General features: G+C 42.8%; 1 long non-coding RNA gene across 1 annotated transcript; it reads right to left on the reverse strand.

Annotated features, from left to right (window-relative positions):
• Positions 1 to 15,446: 15,446 nt before the first annotated feature.
• On the reverse strand, positions 15,447 to 18,174 carry LOC143434415 (uncharacterized). Its single transcript, XR_013103889.1, has 2 exons — positions 18,015 to 18,174; positions 15,447 to 15,992 (listed from the first exon to the last, which is right to left on the reverse strand). It is a non-coding gene; the product is annotated as an uncharacterized LOC143434415 (long non-coding RNA).
• Positions 18,175 to 21,008: the final 2,834 nt, after the last annotated feature.

Raw genomic sequence — 21,008 nt, forward strand, 5'->3', positions numbered from 1 at the left:
AAGTCAGACAGAGAAGTGTAAATCTATAATACTAATCCTTCTTCAGAGAGATGGACATAGAGATAACAAAACCCTGGGAGCCCCTGGGCAAGCTAGCCTGGAATACAGGAGAACAGAACACCGAGAAGCCCTGCCTCAAACAAGGTGGCAGGTGGAGAATGACGCTCAAGGTTGCCCTGTGACTGTAGCATGTGACCACATAAACATGTGCACACACACATAAGGACAGAGAATACAAAAGGCAGATTGGAGTGTTCCTATTGACCAGAGACACGCTGAAGAACACTGGAATCTCATAGCCGAATCCCATTCACACATCTCACCAGCTCATTCTGGTAATTTCTCCCACTGACTCAGTCATAAATACACTGCTGAGTCCAGTATCGCTTCCTTGGCTTGACAATAACATGAAGACATGGCAAACAGGGCCTGAACAATCTGCAAATTAAGGTGATTTTTTTCAGCACCCGTAAACTTCAAGCTGAAGAGACTATTTGAAAAGCCTTGGTAAAGGAGGCAGTAACCATTTTATCTTTTCCCATAAAACTCTAATGCATTGGAGGGAAAATAAAGAAACCCCAGGTATAAACACTGCCATTGTAAGCTCAGTACACAAATTCCGAGATCCATCTGTAACAAAGTGAGTCTGTTGAATGTAGATGATGATAAAATTCTAAACAGAACTCGTGCAGGAACCCAAACGATCTGGAGGAGGGTTTTTTGGGGATTTATTAGCAAGACCATCCTCGGGAATTACGGTGACATACATAGAAGAGTTTTGCAAAGGCAAATTATACTATGTTGGGCATTATTCTACCTCCGTTTAAAGGTAAAAGGCAAGAAACCAAAGGTCATCAGCCCAAGAGTATATTAATTTATATCTAATGTAGGGGTTCTTCCACACGTGAAAAAGTCCAGAGGGGGGGAAGTTATAGCTCCCACAAGAAAGTTCTCGCAATAATCTTACATAATTTACAACATAAAGGACATTTCTGTGTTCAGGAACTGTGGCTGATGAACAGTGCAAAAATGAATCTGAGCGGAAGCCGTGCTAAGGCCAGCAGTGCGCTCAGCACCTCCCTCCTGCCCTGCTGGAGTCCCGCTCTCCACTGGTCATATTTAGAGGCTCTGGTAGAGAGACAACTAGTTAACCTTTAGATACAAGAGGTCAAACTAAAAGGACAATGGCCATTCTTCAGAACCGGAAGTTGCTCAGCAAGGCTCGAGCCAGCTGTGTTCTCTGTGTAGCTTCACACAGGCTCTGGACAGCCCTGAACAATTTCATTATCGCATGCCTTCCGAGGGGAGAAAGTGCCTGCTGTCCTATTTCATAATAATTGGATGAAGAAATGTAGGTGGGAACACAATTCACTTCGGAATTTGATGAATTATTTACTAATTAAGGAGATGCACAGAGGAAGGGAAAGGCTGCATGACTTTGGTATAAATGCTCCTTTTATTATATTATTTATACACATGAAATTGTTGCTTTTATAAACCAAGAGGTTAATCACTTGAATGGGATACCTGGCATCCTTCTCAATCCCATACACAGGCAAATTGGCTCATTGAACGTTAGTAAAATAACCCTGCAATTTTTCTAGTGCTTATCTGTGTGGTGGAATGTTAGAACATTTTATAATGTGAAAAATGGGAAAGTTAGCCAGGGCTGCTGGGGTTGCAAAGCCACTTTGGTTAGTGAGGGAAAAAAGGTAAAATCAACATGATTCTGGAAAAAAAAAAAGAAAGGAAGAAAGAGAAGGAAAGAAAAGAAAAAAAGAAGAGAAAAGGAAACCAGTGGCATGAAAATCCTGTCTTTTGCTGTTTAGGAGCCAACATGAAGATTTGTGTGGCATAATTAGAGCAGACGCTACAGGCATGGAAAGTGTGGCCGAAGGGTTGGAGTTGTGCCTCAGTTGGTACAAGGTTTGCCTAGTGTGCACGGGGCCCTGGAAAGAGGAGGAAGAAGAGGGTGTGGTGGGGTGGAGGGGAAGAGAGGTGGCAAGGACTGAGGGAGAAATTTCAGTACATGTGGCTCGTGGCAGGAAGTGTAACTGGAAACCCCATTTATCTGTGTGTCTAATGCAAGTCATGTGTCTCTTAAGTCTTACCTTCATTCGTCAATTACTGATTGACTTCCTAATTAATTAATAGTCTGATGGCTTTGTTTTCCTCTTACAAGGCATAAGGATTATAATGACAAGACTAACAAAATTCTTGTGCTCTTGACCCTTTTGTAGGGAGTAACAATATATACATAATATATATTAACATCTTCTGATAAATATCCTTAGGGAAATAATAGGAATGGTGGGACAAGAATAAAGTCCAGCACTTTCTAAAAATTAGGATAAAACCTTTAGCTGAGGTTTTATCTAAGTTCTGACAAATTTTCAAGGATACAGTGTAATCAGTTGTAAGTACTGTGTTGTAGAGCAGATGTCCGCAGCTTATTCACCTTACTTGACTAAGAGCTTTTGTGTTAGGATCTGTAAATGCTCGCTGTCCTCAATTCTGGACCCCTCCTGGCAGCCACCATTACAGTCTCTGATGCTGTAAACTTGATTCCTGGGACACCTCATACAGCGATTTTTCCTTCTAGGTCCTGCTTATTCCAATTGTCATTGTCCTCAACGCTCACCTGTTGAGAATGCACTCACATATCACACAATGTCTCGTTTTTAAGTCTGAGCAGTAACCTAGTATCTGTTTATCGTGTCCTACTATGATAAGAAAGATCAGAGAAGGAGATTTATTATCCAAAGTAATAATAAATCTGAGACCTTAAATGGTCGGGAAAAAAAAAAAAAAAAAAAGCCAACAGAAGAGAGATCTACCGGCAGCAGCAAGAACAAAGCCTCCGGATGCTTACTAATAGTGCATGGAGTGATTCCTACCACACCATTCACTTCACATATCGGGCTGGAGTGACTATAGAGATGTATCTGTCCTGAAGGATGACAGTGGATCATTGCAGGCTTTAACAGGTGGTGACTCCAGCTGTAACTACTGTGCCAGATGTGGTGTCATTGTTTGAGCAAATTAACATATCCCTTGGTGCTTGCTAAGTAGTTTCAGATCTTTTCTCTCCATACCTGTCTACAAGGATCACCCAAATAAATTTGCTTTCAGATGGTAAAGCCATGAACACACGTGTCCTATCACAGGGACAACTCTCCAGCCTGATGTCCTACTGACTACACTGGGTGCTTCACACCATGAGCTGCAACATTGATCCAGCATACTAAGGACATTATGCTAACTAGACCTAGTGAAAAGAAAGCACCGACTACTTAAGACTTGCTACTAAGACATCTGTGCTTCAGAGAGAGTAGCAGGTAAATATGACATACATTCAGGGATATGGTAGGTAAATTCTTGGAGGTCTAATAGTGTGGAACCTGTAGAAATGTTCTTTTTAAATGAAAGGTAAGTTGTATCCCATCTTTCCCCTAACATATATATGATAGAACTCTGGACTTATAGCAGCAGGAGAGTCCTTGCTCATGTGTATAATTCTCTCCTTCCATGAGTAGCTAATCAAACAACCAGTTTCTAATAGGGCCCATAGCAGAGAAGGCTCTTCAGTAGGGCCAGGCTTTTGAATATTTGATTCTTGAAGTATCAGTGAAACATAGGAGAAATATTTAGAACCTTTAGCCAGCCTCTAATGAGGCTGTAGACCCTGAAGATGTTGATGTGAGGTCTATCCAGTCTCTGCAGGCAGTTACACTTCCCCAGAAGAAGAAGAAAATGCCCCTAGGTAATTGTGTACTCCATGGTTGTAGCCAATAGTTTGGCTGGATGATTGGAAGAATGATTAAAATTAGTTACAAAGATTTTTAGGAAAGAAGTATATGGGTGTCTCTCTAACTCGCAAAAAAATATTATTTGATGATGTTTGTGTCTTCTGGGTTTGCTCTTCAAAGGCACCCTCAGAGAAGAAGGGTTTTGATGACCATTAGATAAGATGACACATTTTATGGATTCCAGTGAGCCTCCTTTCCTGGCTGCCTCTGTTATCACCCAATGGGTTTATGAACAAAGCAGCCAGTCAAGCATGAATGGAAGTCACATGAAGACTCAGCCATATAAACTACACACATGATGATACTGTTATAACCATTCTGAGAGACATATACACCAACATGAGGACCAACACTGACTGATCCATGAAGACATTCCTGAGTGTATCCATAGGCAGAATCAGTGTAGTTGATTGCTTTCATCATTTGTCCTCAGTGGAAGATCCCAGATGTAGTTTTCTTCCCTCCTCACACAATACTTCAGGTGCAACTATCACCTGTGGCCTTAACATACCATCTTGGTGTCCAGATATCGCAAGACTCTGATCAAAGAACTCACATCCCAGCAATGGGAGTATAACAAATGTCTTATTTTCCTTCAGTTTACTACCTTACCATGATACCTCACTGGCTTTATAAGATTTTCCGTCACCTATGAAGCATATAGTCTAATTTAATGATCCTTTAAAGACTTTACTATGATACCAGGTAGGTGGTAACAGTGTGAGAGGTTGAGGCAAGATTATGCAGAGGATGTACACGATATGAATCAGTTTCTAATCCATGGTACAGTTCCTCCCACAGCCAAGACTCATGGGTCAAGTAATCAAGGGGTGGGAATGGGGTGGAACCACTCAAGGGTTCTCCTAGTGACCCTCTAGACAGTTTTTCTTCCTGTTCTCCCTACTTTATATTCTGTTTGCTTACAGGTTTTGCTTCCAAAGACAGCTAGCTAATAATCTAAGATTACACATAATCTTCAGATTAAAAAGATTTCATTGAACTGCAAGTTAAGACTGCCACCTGGCCATTCAGAATGCCCCATGCTACAGAGTCAAGCCATAAAAAAGATAATTGCCCCACAGATGCAATAACTGATTCTAACTGTAAAGGCCAGGTAAGTAGGGGGCCAGAGTACAAGGCAAGTAGGTAAGCAGCTGGAGCACAAGAGATTTGGGGCATCTCTTAAAGAGTTTCTATGACTTAGAGTTAAGGTCAATGGAAAACCTCAGTATAACCACTAACAACAGGACCACTAACAATACAAAGCCTGAAGGAATGAAGTTTTGGGTCACCTCATCAGACATGATCCCACAGTCATTTAATATGCGTGCTGAGGTAAAAAGCACTCAGAATGAGTGGCAGAGGAGAGTTATACAACCAACCAGTTACACAGACAAGCACTGTTGTCCTTATACTTGTGTGCATCCTCAGTAAATAGTTTTGTTTTCTTTTCTCTCATTTTTCTATAGCATGAGATGGTTTGACCTTATACTACAACGTTAAGGTCTTGCTAACTATATACTAGTATGTAGATTATAGTGCATCAGGAAGAAATGTTTAACTAATTTTAATGCCTCTGGTGAAGAGGTCTGATGGTTTGGGTGGGAATGTTCCCCATAGGCTCAAATATTTGAATACTTGGTTCCAACTGGTGTCACTGTTTAGGAGGTTTAGGAAGTGTGGCTTCGTCACTGTCTTTAACTGAAGATTTAGTATTGTTTAAGGAGATGATGTGGGTGTTAAATTGTAGGTGATATGGACTTGTGGTAACCAATTATGTGTCCACTTGACTAAACCAGAGATCATCAAGATAGTTGGGTACACATTCTACTGTTAAACTTAACAGTATTTTTTTTAGTACTTATAAATGGAAAACAACCTGGCATACTGAATAAAATATATTCCACTCTTCAGTGTAGGCGGGCCTCAGTTAACCTGCTAAAGAACTAAATAAAACAAAAGTCTGGGTAAAGAAAATTCATTCTCTCTCTCTCTCCCTCTCTCTCTCTCTCTCTCTCTCTCTCTTTCTCTCTCTCTCCTCTCTCTGGAGCATCTTAACTTCCATAGAAATTATCCTATGTCTTATAATTTACATTACAATACTCTCATAAGGAATGGATGCACACACCACACACACACACACACACACACACACACACACACACACACACACACTATTGGTTCTGTTTCTCTGGAGAGCCAGACTCACACAAAAGCAAAGGGGAAATTGAACACTGAAGCTTTCACATTGACACTAATTTTCCTGCAAGGTAGTGACATGCACCGCTTTTGCTTTCAATTCATTGACCTGAACTCATCACCTGCCTCTATCAACAAAGGCGTCAAGGGGTCAACAAAGGGGAAATACAATCCCATCACATATCTGGAATGGGGAGAAACTGGAATAGTTCACCAACAGCACTAATTAGCACCCTACCAGGGAGATGCTGCCCCTTTGAGGACAGAAGGGGTCATGGAGCTTTGAGTATTAGCTCTGCCAGGTTCTGAGCCCCATTTCTTATTTCTTGAAGTGCTCTGTTGATGTGTTATAAAACCTTAAGTCAGAAAAATAAAGGATGGAAAGTAACTAAATCTTAAGAAAGGATATTCTTGAGGTAAGTTCAAGGCCCTGGGCTAGAAGGCAGTGTGGGCACCGTGACACAAAGCAAATCATTAAGTATTTAGCAGCCACTGCTTATCAGGGCCTTGGCTCCACAGCCTCATTTATGAGGCAGCTGCACTTGCTGTATTGATTGAAGTGGTGTGTGCGAACAAAAGCTGAAGCCTTCAGATTTAATGAAGGCAAGGAGTCATCCATGAGAGGAAAGCAACTGTTGAACTGATTGTGGGAGACAAACCAAGAGTCTGATTAATTCCACAGAGCATCAAGTGCAAGGAGAAACCAGCCATAGCTTACATGAGCCATCTCAGTCAAGAGCAGAGACACCTGGCAAATTCCAGTTGACTACTGCTGGGTAGATGAGCTTCAGATAGTAGTCAGTTAGAACACAGATAATCCCAGGGCCAGACTCTCCCAAACTCCTTCCCGATCACAGCTTAAGTACTCATGTAGTCCTTCTTACTCTCTGAAGTTATTTGGATATTTTCCAGGCTTTGTCTTCTCTGAGAAGCCTTTTCAACCAACACGGGAATGTATGGCTTCTAAGAACCTATAGTTCACTGTCTATTCTGTTCCAACCAGTGGCTAAAGAACACTATGTGTCAAAGGCCACACTTTTGTCTCTCAACTGTTTAACATTGCAGTCCACACTCTCTTTTCAATTGCATGTATTTAATTAGTTTTCGTATTGATCTTTTGGTAAACATCCTCAGTTCTAACTTGTGTGAGCAGGTAGACTAGAAGGTACCATGTGAACCTGAGAGGAGTATGGGGTCTGGGAGGGCAGAAGAGGCCATTCCAGGGGCAGAGTGCACAAGAGAGTTAAAGATGGGTAATCTCTCAGCAAATGGATCCTGACTCTAGGGATATTTGTGTGTAACATTTGGACAAAGCTCATCATTAAGAGGGGGACCATGAAGAGCAGAGATTTCTGATGTCCTATGTTAGGCACCTTGTGATGAAAATAGATTTCAGTGGCCACTGTAAAAAACATCCACTGTTGAGACCTTGTTTTCAGTGCCAGGGATAAACATTAAAATTCTTCACTACCAGTGAGATAAAGTTTACCTCCCCCCAGCCTCCCAGTGAGCACTTTTCATGAGACAAGTTTTCATGAAAACTGTTGGGCTGACCTCCAACTCACAATCCTCCTGCTTCAGCTTTCCAAGTACTAGGATTACAAGAATGTACTCACTGGGACTTCTAGGCAAAGGGGAGACATGAAAAATATTTTTAGCTGGAAAGAGACCTGGTAAGAGCTGCATTTTAAAAGGAAGCTAAGTCGGAGCAATGTTGAAGGTAGGCAAGAAGAAGCAAGGGAAGGATTTCAGGGCTGGGGCTACTGTAACGATCCCCGCAGTCATTCTTCCAAACTGTTCTGTACTTTCTATCTCCCAAGTCATCAGTGACAGCTGACCTCACCCCACACATCCTCTGTTTTCTCCTGAGGGGAAAAAAAGCTCTTTTCTCTGAGCACTAAGAATCTGAACTGATCACAGTGACTCATTTCCTGCACAGGGCTCCCCTTTGTGACAGACACCTCCTTCCAGAACTGAGAGACCAGAAGCCGAGGCGGCTGTTCTTATTACACGACTCCACTCAGCTCCCTCAGAAGCACAGTTAGCCTTCACATCTGTGCACTGAGCACCTGGGAGTCCATGTGCCAAATTGACTGAACCCTGCTGAGACATTTGGTTTAACACTAGCCTGCTTATGTCTGAGCCTGTTTCTAGGTGTTTCTCTCGTCTTCTCCTTCTTCATTGTCTTTCCCAGTTTCATGTAAGACTGTGCTGTGCATATGTGTATGTATCTTTGTATGTGTGAACACATGTATCTGAGGGGGGTCTATATGCACCTAGAAACCAGGTTGATGTCAGGAATCATCGTTCATTACTCTCCCACTTAATTATCCATAGAGGTAGGCATCCCCCATCAAACCCAGAGCTCACTGATGTGGCTAGTCTGGCTGGCCAGCTTGCTTGCTCTGGGAATCCCTTGTCTCCATCTCCGAGGCTGGAATCGCAGATGGGCTCCTACACTCACCCAACCTTTACATGGCTTCTGGGATTCTGAGCTCCAATCTCCAAGCTTGTGTGGTGAGAGCTGTAAGTACGAGACAATTCTCCCAGCGAGTTTCTAGGTTGCTTTAGAGATATTTGAGTTTATAAACTAAGTAACAAGAGCCAGATGCTGTGTACTGCAAGGTAAAGACCATCCCAGGAATGTCTGTCGTCTAAGAGTCCTCAGAGGGAATGGCCACAGATACAGGAATTACCACCAAAGGCACCAAGACAGACTTACAATTTGCACTGCCCAATTGCTTTCTTGGTCAAGACACATAACTCCACGAGGTGAGGTGGCTATGATGAAGGGCAAGTTCCACGCACAGGGTGTCTAGAAGAAACAGTGAAGAGGTACTCTTGGATTAGCAGAACACTTGACTTAAAAAAAAATCTACTAGGTTGACATATCAAACAAGGAGCACCAAGTGCCGATACAAGCACACTAATGTCTCGGGGTTGGTGGGATGGGGAATAGAAGACATGAAGGGTGGGGTTAACTGTCAAGGAAGACATTCTTGTTTATGAGGTAAACAAACTGCCAAGGGAGACATTCTTGTTTATGAGAAGCACAGAAAGTGCCAGCCGTTCCTAAGCATCATTGTTTGTTCAAGTAGTCTTTAAGTCCTATTTTATCCCACACGTGATATTATGAAATAGGCCCTGCTAATATCCCCATTTCTCAGACGACAATACTGAGGGCTGACTCAGGACACAGAGCTGACAAACAACTGAGCTCCGCAGCCCATGGGCTTATTCACCACACTTACAGTATGTCTTGCCTTTAGATATTTGCTGAATTGTTAGGATTTGATCTGGGACCCTTCCTTTTGCAGTTACCCTTGAATCACCGGTCTGTGTACTCTTAAATCTCTCCTACCCAGATAAGTACAGTAAGAACTTCCTTCAGAAAGTCCAACAATGACCTCCTACCTCCTACACCCTATCTGCTCCTCTCCCAATAGTCTTTGATCCACTAACAAAGCCCACCAATTACTCGGCTACCCTTAATTGGTCTCAGTATTAGTTACTCTTCTGCTCGTTGTGACAAATCATCCAACAGAGAGAAATGTAAAGAAAGAGCAGTCATTGGCTGACAGTTTGGGAGGATTTGCTTCAGAAAGGCACTGTGTCTGGAGCAAGAGGTCAGTGATCTTATTGCATCAACAGGCAAGAACCGGAGAGGAAACAGGAAGTGAGGCTGGACTACAAAACCTCAGCACCAGGTCCCAGAGACCCTTTCTTCCAGCAGGGATCCATTTCCTAAAGGTTCCACAACTTTTCCGAACAATACCACCAGCTCGGCGTCCACAGGAACCTGTGGGGGACATGCCTTACTCAAACAACAGCAACATTCCAGGACTTACTGAACAGCTAGACACAGATCCCCCCTCTCCTGCTGCTTCTCAGGCTCCTAGCCTCAGCTCTCCCATTCTCTCCCCATCACAGGCCACCATCTCTCTCCTGTCACATGCTGTGACACTTCCTGCTTTAAAATGTACATCAGGGATAGGAATCCTCGGTGGTGAATGAGTTGGGCTCAGGTATTTGAGGGATTCTGGAGTCAGAAAACCAGAGCCTCAGTTCAAATCCTGTTTTCTCCTTTTACCAACTCTAAGTTTTGAGCAGCAATTGATATTGCTCTAGTTTCATACCCAAAATCTATTAAATTAGAGTAACCATAACACCCATCTCATTAGGTCTTTGGGAAAACAAATGAGAAACTTCAATACAAGGCCGAGAAAGGTGAAGGGACTCTGGGCAGCTCGAGCATGGCAAACACGGCCCTGGAAGGCCTTGTCCTCTCCCCCATTCCCGCTGCCTTGCTACAAATCATTAGATTCCATCCCTAAAGCTAGACACCAAGGTCTGTTCCCTTATTTAGCCACTTTCTCTTCCTGATGCTGACTACTAAGGTCCAGCTGTCAAAGTACTGAAGTCCAGCAATCAAACCCCGCTTTGGCTCACCTAATTAACATGCCCATTTAAAACTAAACACCTCATCCTGACACAGGGTTTCCCCCTTTACCTTTGTAAACCAACATTTTCCTATGTCACATCTCTCTCCTCTCTATCCAGAGTCAGTCCTTTGTCCCCTGGGGACAAATACTACTTCTCCTTCTCCCTTGTTCCCTTCCCCTTCTTCCTCATTCTCTATCTCTTGGCCTTGTCTGCTCTCTGTCCCTCTGGGAGGGAAAAATCTCCTTTGTTCTGAGAACTTGGTCTTGGGAGTCCTAAGCCAATACTTTTCCTTTCAAAAAAAGCCTACATAATGTTGCTAAGGCTGTCTTCCCTGGTCACAGCCTCTGTAAGCTTACAGGACTTTCTCACCAGGGAGTTCAAATCCCAACAGACCACTGCTTTAGCCTACCTCTCTGGGTTTCTCTTTTTCTGTCCAAGCTCTCTCCCATCTACAATATGTTGATCCCAGAGTCCATTTTATAGCTCACGGACTCTGCCCACCCCATTCACACCTTCTCCCAAGGTGCTCTGGTATCCAGAACAGTCTTCATCCATATGACCAATCAAATCATGCACCTAGTATTTCAATCCAATCTTCTGAAGTTGCATTTCCTGAGTCTCAGGATCCTCTTTCACCTGTGCTGCATTTTACTTTCCCAGCATCCTCTTTTCCTGCCAGTGAAGGTTTCTCAGTGTATGGTACAGCTTGTAAAACTATCCTCATTCTGCTATTCTCCTGGACATCCCTTGTTTTGTCTCTACCCATGCCTACTAATACTGTTTCTCCTGGGAAGGGAGTCTTGAAAGAGACTTTGAATTTCCCCTCCTGCCAACCACTTTCCTTCTCAAACACTTCTGTCCATCAAGGTTGCCCATGCCTTAAAAGAAAGGGCAGCAGAGTTAGCATAGGAGGGTGAAGTGGCCTTTACCAAGCCCAAACAAGCTATTCAATAGAAGTCCTTCCCCCAATCCACACAGTACAGACTTAAGGAGAGACATTAGCATGGACAAATGGTTTTCAAATCTACTTATACAGTGAAACCACTTAAGCAACTGTATTAACTTCTAAGGCTGCCATACCTAAGTATTGACAATGTGGATGTCTTAAAACAACAGACATGTATTACCTCTCAGCTCTGTAGGCCAGAAATCTGAAATCGAGGTGTCAGCAGGCCCATGTTCCCTCTGATGAGGCAACTCATCCCATGTCTCTTGTAGCTTATTCGGGTTTGCTGGTAATTATGTGCATTTCTTGGCTTTCAGCTATGTAGCCTATATTGTCACAAGGTACCCTTCTTCTGTGCTCTTGTCTTCAAATGACCATCTTCATCTCTTCATCAAAAGAAAACTAGTGAGCGTGTCACTTAATTACTAACACCCTGCTACTATTCTAAAAGGGTCACGTGCCAACACACCACGGATTACACACCCAACACATCTTTTTTTGGAGGACATAACTCCTTCCAACTTAGGAAACACTGTCAGTGACATGTCACCCCAAGGGGGGAGCGGAACTTCATTAGCCTAGATTCTGCTGTTTAAAATCCTCCAAAATTCGAATGTGCAAAAAGAAGCTGAAAACCAAGCATCTCAACTTCAAATCAAGGAATTTCCGAGTCAGGCTGCCTGGTATTGACTACATCTATGCTGCTTACCAAATCATAAGAAATCAGAATAACCTGTAATTTACCTACTCCAAAGATGAATTATAAGAATCAAATGAAGTTACAATTCAGAGGAATCAGCCCATGCCTAGAAGCTCAGTTTCTAGCACACGTGAATCCTAACGTGAAAAGCTACAATTTTAGTAGTAACTGAAGAGCAGTCTATTTTAGAGATGGAGCGAAGAGTCCTGATGTGTAAAAGCTGTCAGTGAAGAGCAGTCCCTCTATTTTAGAGATGAAACAGAAACAGTCAGTGATTTACTCAAAGTCAGTGGGGAGCCCTGGAAAGAACTTCAGATCTCCTGTACAGATCACAGTACATCTCCCCAGGAGCCAGTGCCTTTCAGCCTAGATCTCAGGGGTCACCATGATGGAGGACAGTGAGGGACTGGGACAGGATGGCTCCCTTTTATCTACTTGGTGTGTTGATGTGCTGGTAGGATTTTATTTCTAAAGAGAGAAGTGTCTGGGGATGCGCTCAGTTGGCAGAGTCTAGAGTGAATGAAGTCTGAGTTTAATCCCCAGCACCACACAAACTGGGTGTAGTGGTATAGCCAAAATAGAGGCAAGAGGGTCAAGCTTAAGGCTGTCCTTGCCAACATAGTTCAAAGCCAGATGGGGCTGCATAACACCAGCTGAGAGAAAGAGGTGGGGGGGGCATTGGATGGAAGGAGTGAGAACAGGGGTGGAAGGCCATGGTTGGGGATACTTCCCATAGCTTAGAAAAATATCACTAAGCTCTGTGCCTAATTACATTCTCAGAATGGAGTTTATCCTGAATTCTGCATCTTCCCTGCCAACAATGGAGCAGAGAGACTTCAAGTTTTGGGCGGTTGAGAATGCTATAAAAAGGGACACAAGGGACTAGAGAGATGGCTCACCTGGTAAAGGGCTTACTAAATAAGTCTGATAACCTGGGTTCAGAGCCACAGAATCCACGTAAAGCACAGACACAGGAGCACAAACTATTAGAATCCCAGTGTGTCCATGTGGGGAAATGGGGGAGACAGGAGAACTGGCAGAAACGAGGGAGCTGCCTAACCTGGTTTATATATATGGGAGAGGTTCTGTCTCAATCAAGACGAAAGGCAAGTTCCAACACTCACACGTCATTCTCTGACCTCACATGAAAGCTATGGTATGCATGCCCACATACTGTGTGCACACATATGCGTGTGTATGTGTGTGTGTGTGCATGTACATGTGTGTGCATGTGTGTGAGAGAGACACACATACACAATCGATTGGTTAATTAATTAATTTAATCTTAAAACAGAAGGGAGGTGAGTGAAGTCACCGAGTCCAAGACAGAAGGGAGCACGTGGGCTCTGCGGCAGCATGGCAAATGCCTGCTTTTCACTCATTACTAAAATTTGTGTGAGAGGAGCAAAGAACTGAGACCTCCCAGGGCTCCAATCAGAGTCACGTCCACCGAGAGCCGGGGTGAACTGGCTGGAACAATCTCTTATTCTTAGGCTTCTAATCACCAGGAAGCTCAGGAAATTGGAAATGCCCCAGAAACAACATGACATATCAAAAGCCAGAGCCTGGGTGATCCATCACCATCTGCACCATGGTGCCCATTACCCTCCACTTCCGCATCACGGGCAGCCCGTAAATCAGCAGTAGAGTTCTCTGGGAACCCTGAGTGAAAGGCACTGGATAAATGTCAGCAGGGATCATTAAGGCCACCTTTTGCTTTAGGCAGATAAATGTTAGTGAGTCCGTGTTCCAGGAGGCTCCAACAGGGATGCTACACATATCAGAGGGCCCCCAAGACTCAGTAATGCTTTGCACAGTCTGAAAAGAAAGATTGAAAAGGAAAGGCATAAAAGTCCTCACCAAAGTGCTTGCTTTGTAAGCTAGAAGACCCAAGTTCAAGCTCCGGGAGCCATGGGTTTGTTTGTTTGTTTGTTTGTTTTAAATCAGGTGCATTTGTAATCCCAGTGCCGGGGAGACAGAGGTCGGAACATCACTAGGGCCCACTGGCCAGACAGCCTAGCCTACTTGGTGAACTCTAGCCCAGTGAAGACTCTGTTTGAAGACAAAAGGCACACAGCACCTCAAGAATAACACCTGAGATTTATCTCTGACCTCAAAATGCACTGACCACCACACGGACACAGAAAGAGAGAGGGAGAGGGGGAGGGGAAGGGGAGGATGAGGGCAGGGGAGGGGGAGAGGGAGGGGAAGGAAGAGGGGAAGGAAGAGAGAAACAGTTATTTAGCAGAGCATTGGAGGAGGAGGAAGAGGAGGAGGAGGAAGAGGAGGAGGAAGAGGAGGAAGAGGAGGAGGAGGAAGAGGAGGAGGAGGAGGAGGAGAAAGAGGAGGAGGAAGAGGAGGAGGAAGAGGAGGAGGAAGAGGAGGAGGAAGAGGAGGAGGAGGAGGAGGAAGAGGAGGAGGAAGAGGAGGAGGAGGAGGAGGAAGAGGAAGAGGAAGAAGAGGAGGAGGAAGAGGAGGAGGAGGAGGAGGAGGAGGAGGAGGAGGAGGAGGAGGAGGAGGACAGATTTCTTACCCACCGTGCTCTCTCTGAGATTCTAACACAAAACCAGGCAAAGAAGCCAGATAATTTTTAAATGCCATAGATCCATCAGGACAAAACTTTAGAAACCCCACTGAGGCATAGCGATTAAGCCAAGGTCACGCTCAAGAGAATCCTCTAGCTCTGTTTCTCTTTTGTCTCCATGAACCCTTTGTGTCTTCTCCCAGCCTTCTCTTTCCAGGCGATGGCTCTTTGCAGTGGGCCAAGTCTACCAGCTATACAAATCTACAACAGCCCTGGAATGTGTGCCTGGGTCTAGGGGTTGTGACAGCTTCCACAGAAGATATTCTGTCTTCTCAGCTTCAGGAATCTGTGTCTTCCTTACTCGAGTGGGTCATCTCTTTGGTCAGAGCATTTGCAGCTGTATATTAATTCAGTCTAAACTCTAGTACATGGTTTCCATGTACACCGAAGATGGGTTGGCCTTCTAGGTACATCCTCTTTTGTTCGGTGTTTTCGCTGTGCTAAAAGCATTCTCAGTACATACACTACTCCTAGAGCGTACTCAAGGTCCCCTAAGGCCCAAAGTCCAAAGCAAGGAGATAAAAGCGGCTCCCACAGAAAGCTGCTCTTCTGGAAGGAGGGGCCAATTTGTTCATGGTCTGTGTGGGAGCCAGGTGGGTGGGAATGTTTATGCTAGAACTTCCAAAGACAAGCTTCCAGGGAGGCTCCCTGGGGAGAGGAGACACTGTCAACTCTCCTCTTTGGGGAAAAGCTCCTTCCTGTCTAATAGGAAGCAAGGCCACAGGAGGATTCTGGAATTCCCCGGTTAACAACTGAGAAACAAACACCTTTTTCAGTGCTATATTTATTTCATGCTTAGAATTGAGGCAGAATGGAAGAGTCTGGAATTCAGAGGGAAAATAAAGATAACCACATGTTGGGCTCAGTTCTGCTCTTCGGGGAAAACTGCTTCCAGACTTCAAACCTAGTCTTCCCTTCACACTCCGTTCTAGAAGTTGATGGATAGAGCCAACTGGAACCCGGAGGTCACCAACACAGAGATTTATCCATCAGAAAAGAGACTGGAAAGCCAGGCTGGTGAAATGGCTCAGTGGGTAAAAGTGCTTGCAGTGTGAAACTGTCGGCGTGAGCTCAGTCTCCCGAGTACAAAACAAACCAAAGCAAACCAAGATGGGCGGATATGGTAGCTTGCATCTGTAATCCCCTCATTCGTACAGAGGGATTGGAAGCAGAGACAGGAGAATCTTCAAGACGCTAGAGGGCTAACTGGTTCAAAGTATACAACATAACCCTGACCCAACAAAGGTGGAAGGTCAGTTCTTGACAGGTGTCCTCTGATGTCTCCGTGCACGCTGGGTCACTGTGCCCTCCCTATAGACATACACACAAATTAAAAGGTTGTAACATTTAGTGAATTACTGAAGAACATACATAATTCCAAGAGTACATGTAACCAAAGGCATTGCAATTGGCTCTCAACACAAACAGGTTGCAGGCCGCCCTCTTGGTGTGGGGAGAGGGTTGGTCCTTCTTGTCTTGCTTTTCCTGCTCTCATCAGCATCCTCCACTTGCTCTTGATAATGTGGAAAAGGCTGGAGTAGGAAATTCGACTCAGAAAGGGCTGCCCCGAGGCTCTTTACTACTCGCTGGGAGCAAAGGTGTTTAGCTGTTTAGAGGTGTTTCCTTCTTTCTCATGCACACGTTTGTGGGTTCACCAAGGCCCCATCTGAACTTCCTGACTGTAACTTCTGTGGTTCTGGAAAGGTTTTTTCCTAATCCTCACTGCCTCTTTCACCCGCATGCTCTGTTTTCCTGCAGTCTGCTTAAACACCCTTCCTGGGAGTTTCCTTGTACCCTCGAAATATTGCTGAGTCCTGGAAGGCCAGAATGCAGAAATAAGGCAAACAGACAAAAGTGAGTCCTCTGCTGGTTGCCAACCACCCCCCTCAGGGCCTTTTCCAATTTACTTCATGGAGCATAGACACTAAACGAAGATCAGCAGCCAAGAGTTTATAATAGACTCACGTACAGGGGAGTCAAAACTCGGTAGCGGGGCTGAGTTCTCCATGACTTGAGGAGTCAGAATCAGAAGGGAAAGCCAACTGCAGAGATGTAAAGTGGGTATTTTTGTACAATGTTTCCTTGAGGTGTTTTCCAACTTCTAGCTGCACATGTGAGGCAGGTTGCCAAGAAAATAAGCGAAAAGCAGCTGCTAAGAAACTGAAAATCAAAGCAGACACTTGAGGAGTCTCATGGTACTAAGAATATAAAAATTGAAGTGCATAGGCTGCCAAGCAGAGGATCCCTAATAAACATACAAGGCTCACCCTTGAGATCCTTGGAGGAATAGGTTCCAAGAACAAAGACAAGCCTGAAATAGGCCAGCCTTGCAAGCCCCACACTGGGTGTAACTCAAGTACAATGGCCCAAGGTATCATTTCTGTGGTCTATCTTCCATCACAACAAAATTAAATCTTCTCTATGGGAAGATGTCACCCATAGAATCTACAATTTTTCATTCATAATGTCTATTTTAGGTCAATTATATCAAGAATTCCAGAGTATTTAACTAAAGGAGCAAAACCAAACTTTAAAAAAATGCTAATTTTGAAGAAAAACTCAAAGATAAATATTTGAATTGGTAGAAGTTAATTTTTAAACAACTATAAGTAATACAATTAATAGAAGAAAGGAAAATTTAAATATGATTAGAAAACAAAAAGTTTAATATTATTCACCAGAAGAAAGACCCCAGTAGTTGGGTGTATATGAAGATTAGATGTAGCAGAAGCAAAGATTAGTGAGATGGATACAAATTAATAGAGAATATTTAGTGTTGTATTTCCTTCGAGGGATAAGATAGCAATGGGGCATCATAAAGTCGAGCAGATGCGAGCAATGTGATGGAATTCACTTCTTTGAGTATAGTTTCAATATAAAACAGGAAAAAGAAAGAAACATGGAGAGGTGTTCTGAGGATTTTCTAAAAGAAACACCAAGTATTAATGAGTTACAGAAACTATCCAAATCCCAATAGATTATATACAATTAAACAAATTCACTAAGATTGAAAAAGGCATCTTATAAGCAGAGGAAATGGATGTGTGGCTTTCAGAGAGGCAATGGTGGAGTTACAGCTGAGTTTTCAATTGACATTATGAAGAGAAAAGACACTAGAAAGACATCTTTAAGCACTAAAGCAATTTACCAAACTAGAAAAATAGCATTCAAAAGCAAAAAGCTTGTCTGTAGAGTGCTCAGCCATACACGGGACAACTACATTACCCCTCTGTCTCCAAGGCTCGGAGAGCTTCCTCGAAGAGGGGTGGAGAAGAAACAGAGTAAGAGCAAGATCTCCCCAGACAAGACACACCATGATACTCGTGAACTCACACCAGCTCTAGTTGCCTGCACAAGACCATCATAAGGCTGAGCCAATCAGCATTCCAGCATCGATGAGGGAAAGATGCATGAGCTCCCCCTCCTAGACGACGTGTGATGACTGCTACCAAGAAAGAGAGTCACTTTTCTTTGAGGATGTGGTCCCTGATATGTTAACCATGCTCCAGGAAGTGGCCCCACATTCATACATATATGGCCAGCACTGGTTGAACTCGGTGAGTTGAGAGAGAGAGAGAGAACAGGAAATAGGGGGTGATATATGGGGAGGCGTCCAGGAGAAACTGGAGAGGGTAAATGAGAGGTAAATGTAATAGAAATACATTATATGGATAAATATATAAAATACATAAAATAAATAAAGGCTAATAATAGAGGTATTTTAAGCAACATAACTGAAATAAACAAAAAAGGCAGAAGAAAACAATCCCATATACACAATCAGAAACATATTACTGCAAGTCAATGTGTTTTCCTAGGAGGTATGTACCCTGCAATATATAAATTAGAAAGAAAGAAAAGCTTGAAATCCCATAATATGTGCTTACACTGAACAGACATTGATGGAACTAGAAACCAAGGCAACAGACAGACAGCTGGTGGGAGAAATTAAAAGCCAGAATTTTTTGAAATAGGAAAAGACACATGCAGAGAAAATTGAGGTAGCCAGCAACATTAATCTTTGGAAATATAGATGAAACAACTACTCTGCAAGTTTAATCAAGAAAAAGGGCAATCTGGAGTATATATTCTGTAACCTGACAACATTTAAAAGATAATAAGTCTCTATAAACAAATTTAGATTCTGAATTTGAAAATTCAGATGAAAGGAATAAATCTTTGAAAAATGCAACAAAGCTGATATAAGAGCGAGCCCACCCAAAGAGTCCTGTATGTACCTACAAGATTCATCTCATTATACAGTTCACTCCCATCAGCAAAAGGGTCTTTCTGAGCTTCACCTATAACTATGTGACTTTCTGTTGGAACTGTGGCCCTTTTCAGTAGAAGGCACTGAAAGGGAAGCAGAGGTAAAGCTTTGTTTCTTCCTGATTGCAGGGTGTACCTCTGTGAGGGCCACACAGGGAGGGACACTCAGCACACTAGGCCCTTCATTTCCCTATTCCTCAGCCTCAGCCCAGTGCTATTCCAGTAATGGATTTCCCACTTTAGGTGACTCATGGGCTGCTAGACCTCCAGCTTGAAGCTTCCTTTACCATCCCTGAGCTATATGATTTGCCACAAGCCTTGGCAAACTTGAGACCAGTTTGACCCTGGAAAACACAACAAATTTCTTAAGCATCCAATGGGTATAACCCATGGGCAAGAGGAGAGGCCTCACTCCCGTTTGTTCCTGCCTTAGGAACTATGTGACAACTCTAGGATAGTCTAGAGTGAGTGAGTTTGTTCTTTCTTTCTTTCTTTCTTTCTTTCATTGGATATTTTTTAATTTGCATTTCAAATGTTATTCTTTCTCCAGATCTCCCCTCTAGGAATCCCATATTCCATCCCCCCTCCCCCTGCCTCTATGAGGGTGTTCCCCCACCCAGCCACTCCCACTTCCCCACCCTGGAATTCCCCTACACTGGGGCATCAGACCCTGACAGGACCAAAGGCTGCTCCTCCCACTGATGTTCAACAAGGCCATCCGCTGGTCTAGAGTTTTTTTTAATTCTCCTTCCTGAACAGGCACAAAAGTAAGCAGACTGTGGTCTTTCACATTAGCCTTTCGTTTTTAAACTTTTCAGTGGTATTTTTCTCCCAGCTACACCTTTATGAACTGATTAAGAAAAAAAATTCCATATAAAAATAAATCCAGATGTTTTGTGCTTTATTAATATTTCCTTATAAAATTGAGAGAAGACCTTTTCTAATATTAATTTATTTGGTACTTCAGATTGAATGCATGACCTCATATAGGCCAGGCAGGTGTAACCCAACCCAGTCATTGATCTTTTGGGTTTTATTCATTTGTTTGTTTTTTGTTTTGTTTGTTTTATTGTTGTTGTTTATTTTTGAAATCCATCCAAATTCTCCCTTTTGCTCTCCTCCTCCCTGCTCTCCCTCAAATTCATGGCCACTTTCATATATATATATATATATATATATATATATATATATATATATATATATAACCTCTTAATATCATTAATCTTATAGAAAGGCTTATGAAAGATAAAAATAAAGGAATATCTTTCCATACTCATTATATTTTTTAAAAGTTTATTTTATTTTTATTTTATATGTGTGCAAGTCCATGTCCAGGTTTGTGCACATAAATACAGTACCCATAGTGCCATGCAAAGGTTCTGAATTTTCTGGAACTAGATTTACAGGGAGTTGTGGGCCACACAGCTTGGGTGCTGGGAACAGAGTTTGTATTCTCTGGACATAATTATACACTGATAACTTCTGAGCCATGGCTCCATATATAATATAATATTTATAATACTTATACAAAATTTTGACCAAGACAATGCAAGGAAAAGCAGTATCTGTCATGAACACAAACCATGAACTTCTAAGTTTAAGCTTAGAACTAAAAATATCACTCCTGGTGATATTTCAAAAAAATAGATTTATGATCAAATACAGCCAAAGCTATCATTTACCATGCTATAAAAATATAGGATAAAAAGTTTATATCACTAAACTCAGAACTTCAATACTAACCCCCAAATTTTAAAAATATGACAAGTATTAAATTAATCTAGGAAAGTTGTTATAAATACAATATATAAAACCACATTCCTATATGTTAGTAACACACTGCACCCTAAATGCTACTTATAATATTGCATATAACAAATGTACCCTAAAATGCCATTTATAGTAACATGAAAACTGCCTGATATGGGCTGGGGAGCCAAATGAAGCAGGGACAAAACTGTGCATTTCTATAAACTACTCCTGAGAGAAATTGAAAATTGAATGGGGGAACACACACATTCATGAGCTGAAAATCTTAGTATCATAAGGATGTAAGTC

Source organism: Arvicanthis niloticus, chromosome 14 (assembly GCF_011762505.2).
Source record: "Arvicanthis niloticus isolate mArvNil1 chromosome 14, mArvNil1.pat.X, whole genome shotgun sequence".
NCBI classification, from domain to species: domain Eukaryota; kingdom Metazoa; phylum Chordata; class Mammalia; order Rodentia; family Muridae; genus Arvicanthis; species Arvicanthis niloticus.